Below are 17,271 nucleotides of genomic sequence, written 5' to 3'. Positions count from 1 at the left end.
ATCCACAGAGGACAGTATTAAATCTCTATAAGAAGATAATAAGAAGTTTTCCTTCAATTCATTTCAAGAACTGGTAAAGAACCTCGAATCTGTTACTTGTAGCGAAAAGTGCTCAAAAGCAGTGAATGGTTCATATATACTGTTTTTTTATGTAGTCACTGAAATAACACCATATCATATTTTGTACATAATTATTAATCGGGAACTCAGTGTAAGCATTTATGTTAAGGGCTGTGAAATTACTTCCAAGAAAGTTCCAAAAACTGTGAGTAAAATCCGTGATCTAGACAATGTTATAATAATTGTTGAAAGTTTAGTGTGAAAAAAAGGAAGAAAAACATCTTCAAGACATCATTGTTGAATTGTTAGATATCTTAGAATGTGAGGAGAAAATTAAATCTGCTGTTGAATTCATAAGAAGCCAATTTCAGTTAAGCTTTTCGCATTCTGAGAGATAAAGGTTTCCTCCCCATGTTTTAGTATTTGCTTCTTTGTTGGTTTTTATTACGGGCCATGCTTACAGATTCATAAGGAGCACTGAAAATATTATTCCGCCTCATCTTAGTACTATTAGAAACATCTGTGCAAATATTAATGTTGATCCTAACAGTCCAAACTTTCTAGTTACAGTAGGGAGAAAGTACCAAACCCAAATCATCAGTGTTGTTTTGTGACACTCATGTTAGATGAAGTACACATTAAGCCACCCATGGACTACAAAGGAAGAAATTTTGTCGGTATGGCACATGATACCACTGCTCTTGCAACAACTGCTCATGTGTTTATGATACAAGGTGTAATTTCATCATTTAAAGATGTTGTCCACATCTTGTCTGTAAATAAAATGACTGCTGACTAGTTATTCAATGTAATAAAAAAGTATTGATTGGGCTGGAAGACTTAGGTTTAAAGATTATTTGTATTTGTATTCTGACAATAATTCAATTAATAGAAAAGCAGTTAATAACTTTGATAATATTCAACAGCTGTGAGGTCTGAGGCGTCTTGTCACAGTTTGTGTGGCTCCCACCATCGGAGGGTCGAGTCCCCCCTCGGGCATAGGTATGAGTATTGTCCTTAGCATAAGTTAGTTTAAGTTAGATTGTGTATTGTGTAAGCTTCAGGGCTGATGACCTCAGCAGTTTGGTCCCATAAGACCTTACTACAAATTTCCAATTTCCACCGTAACTTAGTACTGCTTTCCCTTGTTTTATGTTATAGGCCCAGTACATATTTATAAATGCATCAGAAATAACTGGGGGAATTTGAAGGATTAACTTCTGACATTTTTCTTCCCCAGCTTTGGAAACACCTCTTTGAGAATGCAGACTTAATTTTCTGCAATTAGGTCCATATTTGACATTGAAACAAACAAATTATTCAAATTTGCATATGGTTTAAGTATGAAAGCTCTGTGACCCTCTTCATTAAAAAAACAAAATGTAACGCTTGCTTGTCACATTTTCAGTGAGAACATCAAGTGTTTTTACTGTAGTTAGGGCCTACAAATAACATTAAAAATTATGAATGAACTCTTGAATTTACTAAAATAATAAGCACATGGTGGAAAATCGTGAATGTTAAGTTCCATTTGAAAGGCCTTAGAGTTAGAGAGGAAATACAAAAGCCTCTAACAAGCCACAAGGATAATGAGAGGTGTAAATTTCTAGAAAATTTTCTAGATTGGCTAGACAACTGGAGCTCCATGAATTTGTCAAGTGGTAAGCTCAGTAAGGAAACATACTCGATACTCGAGCATGCAACATATGCATTATTAGAACTGAGAACATATTGTCTGTCAGAACTTAAAATGTCATACTTGCTGCCTGCAAAATTTTAGACTGATGCCTTGGAAGCCAGGTATGGACTGTATTGATGACTATCTGGATCCCTGCACCATGTGTCAATGTGGCAAATATTTGAGGCAGAGAAAAAGCTGAGATTATCAACTTTGTTAGGGTTTTTTACAAGATGACTCAGCTAAGAAAATTGTAATTAGATCTCTACAAAGCTGTGTTCAGTCTGAATGTCTTGATGTTGCCTGAGACATCTCAGCATCAGATATTTGTATGTTAAGTGTTAGTGTGATTTGGAAATTATCGGTCCAGAATTATCAGTGCTTACATTCATTGCTTGATACTGTTGCTACAGCACAGGAAAGAAATTAAAGTATGGTAACTGTGCTCTGTTTTTAACAACAGATAAGCATGTAGTGCTGAGCACAAACTTATTAAAGATCTTGACGTGGCTTGCGATATCCACAGAAAATGCTGATAGTAATTTTTTTTTTCATGTGGGAACTATTGTCAGATGAACACTGTGATCCCTTTCTCTGGCTTCAAAATCAACGGTAAATAGTATGTAAATTAATTCTTGATTGTGTCATGGCCAATGATGATTTTGCAGTAGATGTCTGTGACAAACATTCAGCACTGGAATTGTGTAAATCTGTTGTTTTGACCGATGTTAATATTTTGCTTAACAATTATTGTAAAATGGAAATGACAAGCTGCATAGGTTATTAAACAAAAAGAAACTGAAAACTGTGGTGGAAGGACATATCTTAAACAAAGAAAGTAAAAAATGTACATAGTTTTTATTAATAGTTGTCCGCTTTTGTTAACTTCACTAAGCAAGTTCTCAGTACTAACTGGAGCACATGTAAGCTCTCCCTATACATATTCATTACTTCAGCTCTGATGTTACAAAACTTTCACAGTTTTCAATATAGAGAGAATATACTTTGTGTCTATTATGTTACTGAAATGAGTATCACTTAGTAGAGCGTATGATGGTGAGTGAGCTGTTAGGTGTTAAGAGGAAGGACTGATTAGTGTTTGTCATGTTCCTCCTATTATATATTCTCAAAGTGTTTTAAAAATATTGCTGGCACTTGTTATTCCAAAACCTGTGACTCATGTCTCTGATGTAAGATATTATCATTTTAGATGCTATGCAAATGTGAAATATTTAGTGTGGGGTGCAGGATGGTGTGAGTGTGCAGTTAGGTGGTAAGAGAAGGAGAGATAAGTGTCATTAGTCATAATTGCTTCCCTTATTCCTCCTATCATTTTTAATGTGTTTTGAAAATATTTTGGTTCTGATATCCAACAGGTCATTTAAGAATTTTCTAATTTCTATTGTTCTTCGAGTGCTGCTTTCCTTAACCCCTTGACTGCTGGGGACGTGTTAACTCGTCATGCCTCGCCGTTCCCCAGGAGCACTCGATGGCCCCTGGCTTTCCCTACAGCACTGAGGACGTATTGACACATACCGTGACACCGGACTTTCCACCGCTAGGAACGAGTTTTGGAGCGCAGAGTCACTGCTACCTGAGCACAACAGACATGTAAACACGCAGAGCTGTCTTTCCGCCCTTCTCTTCCAGCAGCTGTTCAGTGGTCTGACTATAGTTCGAGATTACGTATATGTATGTTGCTGTGTCCCCTCTTTGCAGAATTCGACTTCGCTTCCTCTGTTTTCGTCAGTTTTCTTTTGTTTGTTTTCTATGGAAGAAATGTCAAGTCGCCATGGTTGCACAGATAAAGAGATGCTGGGTATGCTCACTAGGAGCGACAGTGAGTGTTAATTATCTGATGTTGCTAGCAGAGTCTTAAACAGAATCTCGAAGCTGTAGTCATCAGCCCTTTACATCAGAGGGGAGAGCAAGAATTAGTCAGCAGTTCCTCTGAATCCGAGGATCTGGAAAGTGACAGTGGAATGCTTCAGAAAGAAGAGCAATTAAGTGACACGTTTGACTGGAAAGAAACAGATTTCCAGCCATTAAACTATTAGTTTGATGACTTGAGCTAAGGACAAACTATTACTTTGATGACTAGAGTTCAGGACACAAATATCAACCAGATACTGACCCAAGCATTCTTTCATTTTTTGTGATATTTATGTCTGAAGAACTTTTGCAACTTATTGGAGACGAAACAAATCGTTTTTACGTTTACACCAAAGAAAATACTACAGAATCAGTGAATTCTCGACTGTCTAAATGGAAAGACACTGGATTCGAGGAAATGTATTCTTTTGTTGCTATTTACCTTATAGTGGTGCAAGTTAAGAAGTTTTTGTGTGATTATTGGTCCAGAGATAATATTTCGAACACACCAGTTTTTAGCGAAATTATGTCCAGAGATGGTTTTTGTCTGCTTCTGAGAATACTACACTTCAGTGATAACTCTGTGAGTACTGGAGGCAACAATCTATTTAAAATTAGGGCGATTGTTGACAAAGTTCATAAGACCTTTCATAATTCATTTCGTCCATATCACAAGCTTTGTATAGATGAAAGACTTTTGCTGATCAAATGACGACCATCTTTTAAGCAATTTATTCCAACCAAGCGAAGTAGATTCGGAATAAAGACGTTTGTACTGTGTGTCTGTCAGAGTGGGTATATTTTGAATTTTTTTGAATGTCGATAATTGGTACTCCAGCTCAGTCCTGTTCCTCTAGTTTCACAACCATGGAACAGATGCATGTGGCACTGTTCGTAAGAAAAGGCCGAACATGCCAAAACTGCAGAAGAAATTAAAACGAGGGTAAACTGAGTCTAAATCCACTGACAAGATCCTTGCTATCATGTGATGTGATAAGAGAGGTGTGCATGTTGACCACATGTTACACAACACACATTTTTGAAACAGAGTTGACTGACAGAAATCCTGTAGAAAAAATAAAGAAACCGCAATGTATTGTAGATTAGAATTAGAGTATGGGTGCAGTTGCCCGTTGTTACATGTTACTGAGCTCAGTGGGATCAGTGCATAAAACTGTGAAATTGTACAAGAAATATTTTTTCAAATTCTGGATATATGTATTCTAAATGCTCATGCTCTCCACCGGTCGGTAACGGCGAAAAATGGGACTCACAGAGTTTCACCTTTCTCTCATAGGGGAGTTTGTAGAAAAATATGCTACAGAACGGAAAAAAGGTGGTTGAGGGAAGGCGCTACGATGACGAGAATCCTCTACAATTCACAGGGAGACATTTTCTGGCTGTTATTGAGAGTGAACATTCGCAGAAAAATACGCTAATGCGCAGATGCGTGGTTTGCACGAAACGGAAAGTGCGCCAGGAACCTAGATACCAATGTAAAACTTGCAATGTTATATTATGTGTAGCGTCCTGCTTTGAGACATTACATCCAAAGAAGCATTAGTAATAATTGCTTTCCAAATCTGAGAAAATTTGACATTTTTGAATTATATATACAACTTCGCTGGTGCTGGTCCAAAGCACAGATCGAAGAGAATGATGAAATAGATGCAACAGGTGTAAAATTATTCAAACACGCATATGTAGCAGTTTGCTAGCAAATGAACGCACTTAGTGATTGAGATGGTGCAATATTTGTACTATGGCAAATGTAATTACTTCGAGTACATTGCGCCAGTATAACAAAACCCTTATCTTAACATAAGTATGATATGTATAAATTATTAACATGTAACATAGACAGTTATATTCTTTTATCAGTAGTACTACAAATACAGATGACATTCTGTATACTTGTACAAAGCCTGTTTTCCATAACTGATTTCAAACGCCTTTGATCAACAACAAATAACGTGCCAAAGTTAAAATTCTGTTCTCTTTGACTCTGTTGTTAGCCAATATGGGGAATTAAACTCACTGTTCTGGGGACGGTGGGGGGCGTAAAATTAGTTGTGTCGAATGAGACTGGCTTTGAAGCATTAATAGAAAACGGTATTTGTAAAAGAAGTATCGAATATACCCTACTTTCATCTTTTCATAAAAATCAACGTCTCTTCGACTAGTTTGTAGATTATTGCAAAATAGTAGGGGAATAAATATTTTCATTCCATATCTTTGTGCTATCAGTCCATTCTGCTCCAAATTTCATTTTCGTCATGCATTCACTCTACTAGAAATGTAAGTCCGAAGTTTACATTGATTTTCGCGCTTGATTTTCGCGCTAAACTTTCATTCCAATAATACAGCTTGGAATGTTGTACAGAACATAGTTTTCTTTAGTAAAATCAGAACGAAATTACCGCATTTTTGACGTTTTTACAAAATCTTCAATTTTGCACTTAATTCATTCAGTACTGGAAACTGCTACGCAAATGAAACTTTATATTTGAGAACCTTGTGTTGTTAGGTTACTACATGCCAGGTTTCACGTTCGTCATAGAATTAGTCCAGGAGATGCAAGAAGCCAAGCCTGGAAATTTTTTTGAGCGCCAATTTTTTTTACCGGCTTTACCTACACTTTTCTGTCTCAATATGGCTCATAAAATTCTTTTCTTTATCGTTCTTAAGAGAACATAAAAAGTTGTACTACTTGGCCAAATTTGATTTCTCTACAAAAACTATTGCCCAAGATTTTACAGCCCAAAGTCGCCAAAAATTCACGCTGGCTCTGCACGAATTGTAATCAGTCGAGAAGTATTCAGCACAGGGCGGGTTGGGCAGAGCGGGCCATTCCAGTCACTTAGTGCAGGTAGCTGGATTACGCTGCAGGCCATGGCGCCTGAGCGCGCCAAGCAGATGGTGTGCCTCCAGCAGTCAAAGGGTTAAGAATGAGGCGTGGCTATTGTTGACACTTTTTATCCAATTCCTTTGACTCTTATCCTTGATGTGAGGTAATGTGGCTTCACATAGTATGCAAATGTCAAATAGTATGGGTGTGGGATGGTATGACACTTGTTATTCCCATACTTTCGACTCTTGTCCCTGATGAGAAGTGTTTCGGTTTCAGTTACTTAGTTTCATGTTCCATGGATCATTTTGGATGATAAACCATAATGGTTTGCAATGATTCATTTCAAATTCACATTGCAAATTAATTTGTATATATGGTTACATGCTGAAGATTTTTAAGTGTATTTTACCATGTAAATGTGAAATGAGCTGTTCCACACTTGTGACCTGAGATGTCTGTTTTTCTGTGAAATATTGTGCTGGTCATATGCACCATTTTGATATTTGTACTAGTAAATTCCTGGATTCCTAATGTTTTAATATGTACTTTTCCTTAGTTCTGGTGCCTTTTTGTGCTGCATTGTGTGTTTTCCGAATATGTTAATTATTGTGTGTACTCACCCTAATATTTAGATAGGTCTTTTTCTGCTATATACCATACCTTATTAATTAAAAAATAAAGCTGTTTCATCCCTCTAACAATCTGTTGGTAGTTTTCCCTTGAGAGCAGCACAATTCTTGTTTCACATTCAAGATGCAACTTTGCTGTCCTTAAGATGGCTCTCATTCGTGTTGCTTATTATCTGCACAGCATTCCTTGCCACATTGCCAATTTGTGTGAGAAGTATTTGTATGTCTTTGACCATGTGCTATGTTGATCTTTTTGAAAGTTAATTGTGGTGTCATGTTTGTATGTCCTTTGTGTCATGAATCTGGATTGCCTTGTTTTTCTTCCTCTATTTGTGTGAAAGTTATTTTTGTGTAGAAATCTATTAGTTGGATATGATCTCCCATTTGAAAAATTAAATCTACTATCTTCCCTACATATTGTGCTGTACCCATTAGAACAATGCTTGAGAACCACACTGTTAATACTTAAGATGTTTTGTAGACGAAACTTTGCAATCTAGAAATGCAAATGTGATATAGTTTGAGTAATTATTACCATCTGTCCTTACATTAACTATTAAGAGGCTATGGCATCAGTGATTATGTCTGTGAAACGAACATAACAAATGAAAACAAGGTTACTTTCATGAGGACTGCTACTTTGTAACTCTGTCCAATGTAATGCTGGGCTGTTTCATGCAATTCATAGATACTTCTGCATGCTTTGGTTGTGCTCATAGGTTTAGTGAGAGTTATCAGTAAACTTTTTTCCATTTTTATTATTTACAATTTACTTCAAACCATATATTTGAAATATGTTATTGATGTATATTATTATCTGTTGAACATCGTTTACATGTGTAAGCTGTATATTCTACAATTTTGTTTGTGCCAATGTTACGAGAATAAAACTGTCATCGTAAATAAAAACTTTGGTACAATTGAAGGTGTTGCTGGAAATGCTAGCCATCAATTAAGGATTAAACTGATAACTTTATCTGCTGTTTCCCAATACAGAACGTTCTAGGAGATAGTAGTTACATGTGTACCGTCAGAATGAGTGCCTACTCCGTTTGTCCTTGTCTTTAAAATTAATGAAACATACAACATACAACAACTCAAAAAATGCTGTTGTTAATTAGCACATTCTTCCACCATCTGTTTCAGGGTTGTATGTTATTTTACACCAGACATACCTTAGAAAAAAAAAGAAAATGCTTTAAATCTCAGTAATGTCATTTCTTGCAGTTCGACAGCTTTTAGCGCCTGGAATTGCCAAAATTGTGTTAAGCGCAAAATATTTTCATGATTCTATATCTGACATAGTTGAAAAAACTAAATGCTTCCGCTTTTTTCCCCGAGATAACAAATCAACTCACAGTAATTTCATTTATAGTCAAGCTCGAGCGTCTTAACGTCTTCTACTGTCTTATATTTATCCGTTTCTAAAACGGTGTTAGCGCAACGATTTGGTGAAAGGCATAGTTGATGCTAAGTGCCTCGCCTGTATTGTGTGACGTCATAGTTGAGTTGTGAGCCCTTGTCTTGTAGGTGGCGTTGGCTAATGTAGGTTATCGTGTTTCTTTACAAGTGGTAACAGAAAATATTAAAAGTATAATGTGTCATTTCTAAATTACCTCCATAGCTTACTAAACCGATGTGTTACAAGATGTATAGAGTGTGAATATCTGAGTTTCGATGGCTGTGAGATCTGCTACATTTGTTGAACTTTTGCTCTTGATATTCAAAATTCGCTGGTATGTCGGTAAAGGTTAGTTTCCTAACAAATATGTTATCATGGAAACGACGTTTAAATATGGCGCAATAGTTTGAAGAAACACAGTAAACTGTGAAAAGTAATATTATAGTAATAGGTGGCGAGTTATCTACAGGAACTGTGTATTACTATTAATTCAATGATATTTTTCAGATGTCAGACAAGTGTTTTGTACCAGAATGTTCAACCGATTATTGTTCAAGTGATGGTAAAAGTTACATCACGGTATTCTGGTTCCCAACAGATACAGACACACTGCAAATGGTCGAAAGCTGTTATAAGGAAAGACTGATTATCTTCCATCCAAGAGATCCATTGTCTGTACTAAGTATTTTGGAGAAGAAAATATTGTGGTGATGATTATAGTGACATCACAGTCTAATAAATACCGTCACGACACTCTCTGGCGCGAAAGTGTTACCGTTTGACAGCTGGAGCGACACTAGCGTTCCAAGCAGTGATAAAGCAGACAGTCACATGCTTCGTAGGGATAATGTTTGTTTATAATTATTTTCTACATAACTAACGGAATAGTTGTTATATTTTTGCGTTACATGCGTTAGTAATTCATCAAGAGACATGAATTATCGTGAAATACACGTAAAAACGGCCGACCACACTGATTCAATAACATTCATGAAGAAACACTTTCGAAAATTTCTATGTTTGCAGATATTTTTACTGAAAGGAAGGGAACATAGACACACTTCATGCATGAGAAGCAATATATTTATTTTGTTGTATGTTGTTATTATAATAGACACTTAAAATTTATTATGGAGTCCAGTGATCCCTTTCTTACACTCTACTCGACTTTCTCATACATGAGGATTTTTCTAAATGAAATTACTTTTGTTTCGAAAGCGAATGCGTTGAAGATTCTTGCTGTTAATGGCTCTGATTTAGTAACAATTGTAGAATTGGTTTCTCCTGCCTTAGGAAAAAGTTTTACTATTTTTAACTATTTATTATCACATCTGCAGGGTCTTTTTTCACATGCAGGTGTGGTGTCTTATTTGATACCATAAATAATGTAGGTATTACATTCCATATACGTTCCCTACATATCACATTCACTCATTTGACTGAAAGTGTAGCGAACATAACTCTGCTTTTTTGGATAGATATGGAAAGTATTTGGTGTCGTGTTGTGGGATGGTAATTAGTTTTTCCCTAATGTGGGCAGGAAGACCGTTCTTTAAAATTTTCAGCACGTCTACTTGAGATACCAGGTTCGTCCAGTATCTGGTTTTATTTAAATATTTTTCGAAACAGCCCCTTAAGCTTCCATACTTGCTATTAAACGGAGCTGGGTTGAATACTCCATGTCTGAGCCACTCTTGTACGGCCTCAGACCAATACTTATTCAAAAATGCACTCTCAAATAGTTTATAATAGTGGCAACATTCCGCCATGACCGTAGCCCATAGCAGAATGTCACCCTGTGTATAGCCAACAACAAGTCTAATTTCCTGGGTTTCGGTCCAGGTACGAGGTAAAGCATTTCGAAATTCTCTGATAAAGACCACAGGGTGTGTTCTTTTCCCTTCAGAAGTTAATACCGGAAATTGTCGATGCCTAAGTAATCCCTCATCTGCAAGTAATGTTGACAGACACGTCACGCTGTCAGTGAAAAGCGTTTTTCTGCTCGCTCGTGGCGTAGTGCATAGCAACTGCGCTTGCTCGACTGCTGGCAAGTGTTATTGCATTGTGCGACCTTCGCTATTTTCCTTCCATGGGCTAGCCCCGTATTGTGGGTAATCAGTGAAGGTATCTAACTTTCTCTAAAAGCATCAGTTTGTTTTTTGTCACATGTTTTTCTGGAATGTCAGTAGTTTTAGCAACACTGCCTCGTACCCTTTCCTCTGCTTCCGTTAAACCCGAATCTATTTTAGCTAGAAATTGACTTTCTTTTTCTTTTAGAGCTTCTTCTACAGTATCTACATAAATGTTGTATTCTGACACTACCTTTTCAGCAAGGGTGCTGACTTATCCAGCATCCCGGCTTCAGCTTTTTCAGTTATTTCCTTTACATCTGCACATAACTTATCTCTCTGTTTCTGACTCCAAACATAACTGATCTACTCTTAGACTCAACATTTATACTTCTGTAGGTAGGTTTTTGCATACGTCTTGCAGCTCTCTGACTGCGTTCGTCACATTTTTCACCTTCGTATCCACTTCGGATTGCGTGTCCTGAATCTGAGAATATGCTTCACTAGGATTTCGTAACTCACCTGCAAGTTGTACCTGATTATAGTCTACGGATGTTACTTTTTCCGTTAGTGAATTTATATTGCGGGACTTGTCGGTAATTATTTCTTCTTTTAGTTGTTTACCAAGCTCTGTGAACTTACCGGATAATTCATCAGATAATTCAGTGCGTATAGTTTTGCTCGCCTCACTGAACTGCTGACTAACACTATTCTTGAAATCGTTAAATGCCTGATTTTGCAGTGCAAACTGTTGTGTTATTAGTTGCATGAGCTGTGTCAAAGTGTTTGTCTCATTGTATCCGCATTGTGAGCTGTTTCCTGTTCTTTCGTTCGCGACGTTGTGAGCAAATAATCAAAGAAATTTTCGCTGTCGCGCACTGCAGTTCCACTATTCGAAAAAATGTTTCCCAGTGAGACCAGACAATTGTCTCGTAGAACGCCATAAAAGTGACATCATGATTAGTTATATTACCAGTGACATCATTTTTTAATAGTGGAGGCCAATCTGGTTGTTTTGGCAGCCATCGTCCCGTTCACGAGTCGGTGCATTACTTTCAACTGTTCCCAAGCTCGGATTTCCGACATCTTGGCATATTGCATTTTGTAATGAATTTTCAACAATGGCAATTCCCTTTGGCTCCATTATGAACAATGTTTAACAAAATGATGATAAAAAATTTGCAGAAACGTAATTTTGTTTGTATCGGTACCTTTCAATTAAAGCAGTTTTATATGCGTATTCTTTTATGAACCTCATTATTCTCTGATACAGGCTGCCAGAATTTGAATGAATTATTTTGCACTTTAATGTTGACTTTACACAAATTTTCGTCTTTCCTGTGGAAATGCCCTCTCCATACAGGATATACATTGGAAGAAAAAGAGATTATTCACTGCGAGAAAGATGGCGCCAAGCATGTCCATATAAGTATACAGTGTAGCAGCTTCCTACCTTTACCCCATAAATCAGCATTCCTGGCGCACCTCGCTTGTAGGTAGAATTTAATTTTAATTTGCTCCTTCAAGTGTCTTTAGTCTCAATCTCATGGACATGTAACAAATGCAACAAGACCTCACTAGGTTCTTGTAACGATAAAATGGACCATTTATCTCAAAAAAAATTTATCTCAACAATTGAAAGGTGTGTTCATACAACGCTCGGCGACATCCTTTGAACGGTCGTCACTGAATAGTGGCAAGAAGTGAGGGAATAGGAGGACAGGCATAAAATATAATATATAATGGAAACTGATTAAAAATTGCTGCTTAAATAATTAAAAAGGAAATTTGGAAAGAATAATTGAAAGAAATTGGAAAGTACTCATATCCTGAGTGAATTTCAGCTGGCATTAATATCAACAGACCTTCAATATTCAAGACATTATTAGATTAACGTTCGTAAATTTACGTACATCCTTTTCCTGTTGCTGCTATTGTGCATAGAGACTGATATGACAATACTGGTTCCGGATCACTCCTTCTCTGGTCACGCAAATTCCTCTTGTTTGCTTCGATCCTCTCGATGCAGGATCTTGGTGCAGGCGTAATGATGAACTGAATATGAATGTGCGAATAAACTTTGCTTTCGTAATAACTTTCTATAGCACTTCTTTAATTTGCGGTTGGAAAACACATTTTTTCAACAATATTAACATGGGGGAACTCGTCTTACGTCAGTCCGCTACCACTTACATAGAGAAACAGATGAAGATAATCAACTGAAGAGGGTATCTCTACTTCTCTTGTTTGTATGCCAATATTATCTATGGTACAAAATTATTATTGTTTAATATATATAAATCTTATATGTATAAAAAGAAAAGAACAGAAAAAATAATAATGATTCTTTACAAAAAGCAATGTTTCATAAATGATGAAAATTTAAATTTGTGTGTCGAAATCGAGAATCGGTTCATAAGTAACAAGGAGGTTAAAATCTATGGAAATGTCCTAACACTGTAAACATGAGTCCAATGACTTATGCACTCCGCCATATGGTTGAAACCAGAACACTGAGTTGTGTGTGTGTTGGAGGGGGGGGGGGGGGGGGTGTTGTTGCCTATAGCACACAGTGTATCACTGAATGTTTACACAAATATTACAAAAAGGGGGCTTCAACGAAAAGCCTTCTATATAGCAGAAGAATTTAAAATATGTAATAAAAATATTCTAACCTACAAAAGCTAATGTATGATGTGAACTCTGTATTACTTGAGTTTTTCTGAAAATGTAATTGTATCATACTGTTGTTTTACTTTCATTGTGCATTTATACTTAATGTTTAACATTTATCAAATGTATCTCATTTATAGTTGTTGAAACGTTTTTCTCAGGACGCGCCTTGTGTTACACACACTGTTTCTCCTTTTGTCATTCTACATGACAGATTTATATTTAAGATTACTTAGTTTGTCCTGTATAGAAGGTACATCTTACTGAAACTTGTTAAAAATATATGACTTTTATGTAGTTATACACAGTATGTAAAATGACATCAACTGCATGGAAAATGCTTAAAGATGAATCAATAAATCGAACCGAAATCAAATGTTATACATCAAAACGTGAATGTAAATTTGTGTAAAAATGATTGCTAATGTTACCTGTGGATGCAAAAAAATGTTCAAAATTGTGTGAAATCTTATGTGACTTAACTGCTAAGGTCATCAGTCCCTAAGCTTACAAACTACTTAACCTAAATTATCCTAAGGACAAACACACACACACACACACACACACACACACACACACACACACACACACACCCATGCCCGAAGGAGGACTCGAACCTCCGGCGTGACCAGCCGCACAGTTCATCACTGCAGTGCCTCAGACCACTCGGCTAATCCCGTGTGGCCTGTGGATGCACAAACATAAGCAGAAAGACTGCTATTTCTTTCAGGAGGAAAATGCTTTAGTTAAAATGATACCTTGGCTTTAAATAGGGACTATTCATTTCGATATTTCACCTCACTGATTTTCATATTTGCAATATTAAGTGCATGAAGGATCAAGCTTGTGGATCAAGGCTTTATGACAGAATATAGCACACAAGTAAAATATATCACTATTATATCCAGAGAGTTTCCAGTGTGATCGAACTTCAGTGCTACGTGTCCATACCTCAGATTTGCATTCCTTTTTATCGTTTCTCTCATACACAGAATGTAAGTTGCAGTAGATTTTTCATATGCCATGGTAATGTTTCAGTGTGAAACACCTATTTATTTGGCAGAATATAATGTTAAATTTATTTTCCTTTGTTGTTGGCAGCTGGTATCACAGTATCTGTCTATGCGCTTTATGTTTTATTTAACTGTTTATACTTCAGACAATTCTATGAGTGAATATTGGGATAAGACAACAAATTATTCATTTAAAATTTTCAACATATTAATTCGCTTCTGTGCATATTTGATTATTCTACTCTGTTCTAAGTATTATGTGGGAGAGTTTCCCTTATTTTTGGAACTATTGCTGTAGAATGTAATCATAATTTATGTGGCCCAAAACTTTGACATATAATACTAATTTCATGGATCTATTTGTTTGATACTATAGTCACAATTCGTTCCCCTCAGTTGAAATGCTCCATCTCGTGACACTGTTGCTCATATCGAGAGAAATATGTACACTGAGTGAGTGACATAAATGTGCAAAACAGGTAGAAAACCAAGCTTCCTCAGCAGCCTAACTGTTGCCACAGACAGCAAAAACCTCTAAAAGAAGAGTTGTCACATCTTTTTGCCGGGACAGCAGGTTCTGTCATTCTTAAAAATGTGGCTCAACTTTAAGGTCTTTTGCATCAACACTTAACTTATATTCAACAAGAACATATGATTATGTCAGGGTTACATCTGATTCTTGCTTGCTACATCCTAGAAAAGTAAATGGTAGCAACATGGGGTATCTGTTTTCACAGGTGATGGAGTATGTTTTGCCACAGAATTCCGTTGATTAAATATTTAGTGAAGCTATGACTAAGTGTTTCAGTGCGACTTTATTTCCAAACCTGAGTCCTTATATGAGACAACAATGGTCACTTGATATTGCAATCTAGTTGGCTCATGCAGTAAGAATTCTGCAAGACTTTTTCTCACACATGGAAAAGTGAATGGAATTATATTAATGTAATTATCTCCAAAGGATAGTGAACTATATTTTAGATAAAGTAGCTCATTAATAACTGGTAAATTTATTTCCTCATGAAAGCGAAATAAAAATTTAATTTCACGAAACTCTGGAGTATCATTTTGTGGCATATAAAATGATCACTCACATGTATAACCCATTTGTTGTTGATATTCGTTTTACAGATATCATAACTACTGGTATGCAAACTACTTGTATGCAAACTACTTGTATGCACTAGTGATTGTAATGTTAATGTAAAATTAAGACTGAAATACATATTCGCGACTGTATAAAATTGTCAAATGAAACTGATAATGTGTATAACGACCTAAAGAGCCTCAGAAGGGGGAGAAATGTGTGAGACACACAAAGACAGGTTATGCTTAACATTAACTGTAAACTTCTGATTTTAATGGTAATGTTTAATTGTACATAAGCTCAATGAATAATTTTTACACAATATTGTTATGTTCCACTTCCTAAAAAGCAACATTTCACTGATTACCTTCTGAAAATCGTATAATTTCGTAGTAGAATTGTCAGAAGGATACCGTGCTGTTTGTTGCATTAACTATTACACCTAATAGTTCGACTAAAATTAAAGCGATCGGCTATTTTGTCCCGATGTAGTCAATGCATAATGACTGAAATTCTTCATCAATAATCTAAGTTCTTAGCTACACAATTTTGAGTATTCCTCCACAACCCTCATGGTAAGTAAGCTCCATGTGAGATGATTTTTTTTGCATTCCCACCAATCGATCATTCACATGCGTAGACTGATTTTATACACACAGACCCAGAAATCGGTGGTACAATATTATCTGGATTTCCAGAAGTTGAAATGTTAATTGGACACACAAATAATTGTATGTCAAAATTTATCATCAAGAGATATTTAGTCCATGACGAACTGTGGGATGTTATAAAAAAAACTCTTCTTTGGGATCGAAGAAACTGGAGGACTCTTGAAACAAAAGAGAAATAAGAGTACATTCATGTATTACAACCTTCAGGGACAAGACAAATTGTTCCCATATATGGGACACGAATACAGCAGCAGAAACATGGATAGCCCTGGAAAAAGCATTGAAGACTCTGGAGTCTATGTAGAGTGGGCTCACTTAGAACATTAATCACAACCAAATTAGATAAATAGAAGTCGGTAGACGACTAATGCAATCGAATCATAACAGTCACAATTGCGTAAAATTAAATGAAATTCTGAGTGAGTGAAGAATGGACAGGCACATGTATCACCACAGATTCTATAAAGTAAAACTACTACCAATTGTCAAACCTAGAGACACAAATAGAAATGAAGAGTCAACATTACATCTAAATAAAGTCATACAAACGGCATTATTCATTGCTACAAGTGCAAAAAGCTCAATATTGTTCTAGTATGGTCGAAAAATGAGCAAGTTCGTCAAAAAGTACCGATAAAAGAAATGTAACAAGTAACAGTCCTTACACATGAAAGAATTTCTTGCAGCAGAGTCTTAGCCATCTGAAAATAGGTAGATTTTGTATTTAGATGCCGGCCGCGGTAGCCAAGCAGTTCTAGGCGCTAGATCTGAAACCGGCCGACCGCTATGGTCGCAGGTTTGAATCCTGCCTTGGGAAAGGATGCGTGTGATGTCCTTGGGTTAGATAGGTTTAAGTAGTTGTAAGTTCTAGGGGACTGATGACCTCAGAAGTTAAGTCTCATAGTGCTCAGAGCAATTTTTTGTATTTAGATCATGTGTTTCGACTCACATCACTAATGATGGAATGAAGTTTCGTTATGCCAAACCATGTAGTAGCTCAATGATCAGTATGGGAGGTGAGGACTTAGTAGCAGAGGCTTCTGGAAGTCTGGCCATCTGCACTGGTGATAAAACAGTGGATGTAGAAGTGTCTGGCATCCTTCTCATTTCAAACACAGCCATGAAGTTGCTCTCAGTTAGTTAAATTGTAAACAAAGGGCATAAAGTAACTAACAAGGGAGATTAATCTACTGTGCAGAAGATGAACTGAATGCCAAAGCATTTCATAAGAACTGGGTCTATTGTTTGAATAGAAGAATAGAAGAG

This window comes from Schistocerca americana, chromosome 1 (genome assembly GCF_021461395.2).
Source record: "Schistocerca americana isolate TAMUIC-IGC-003095 chromosome 1, iqSchAmer2.1, whole genome shotgun sequence".
NCBI classification, from domain to species: domain Eukaryota; kingdom Metazoa; phylum Arthropoda; class Insecta; order Orthoptera; family Acrididae; genus Schistocerca; species Schistocerca americana.
The sequence above is the reverse complement of the archived record's forward strand: the minus strand, read 5'-3'. Positions refer to the sequence as shown.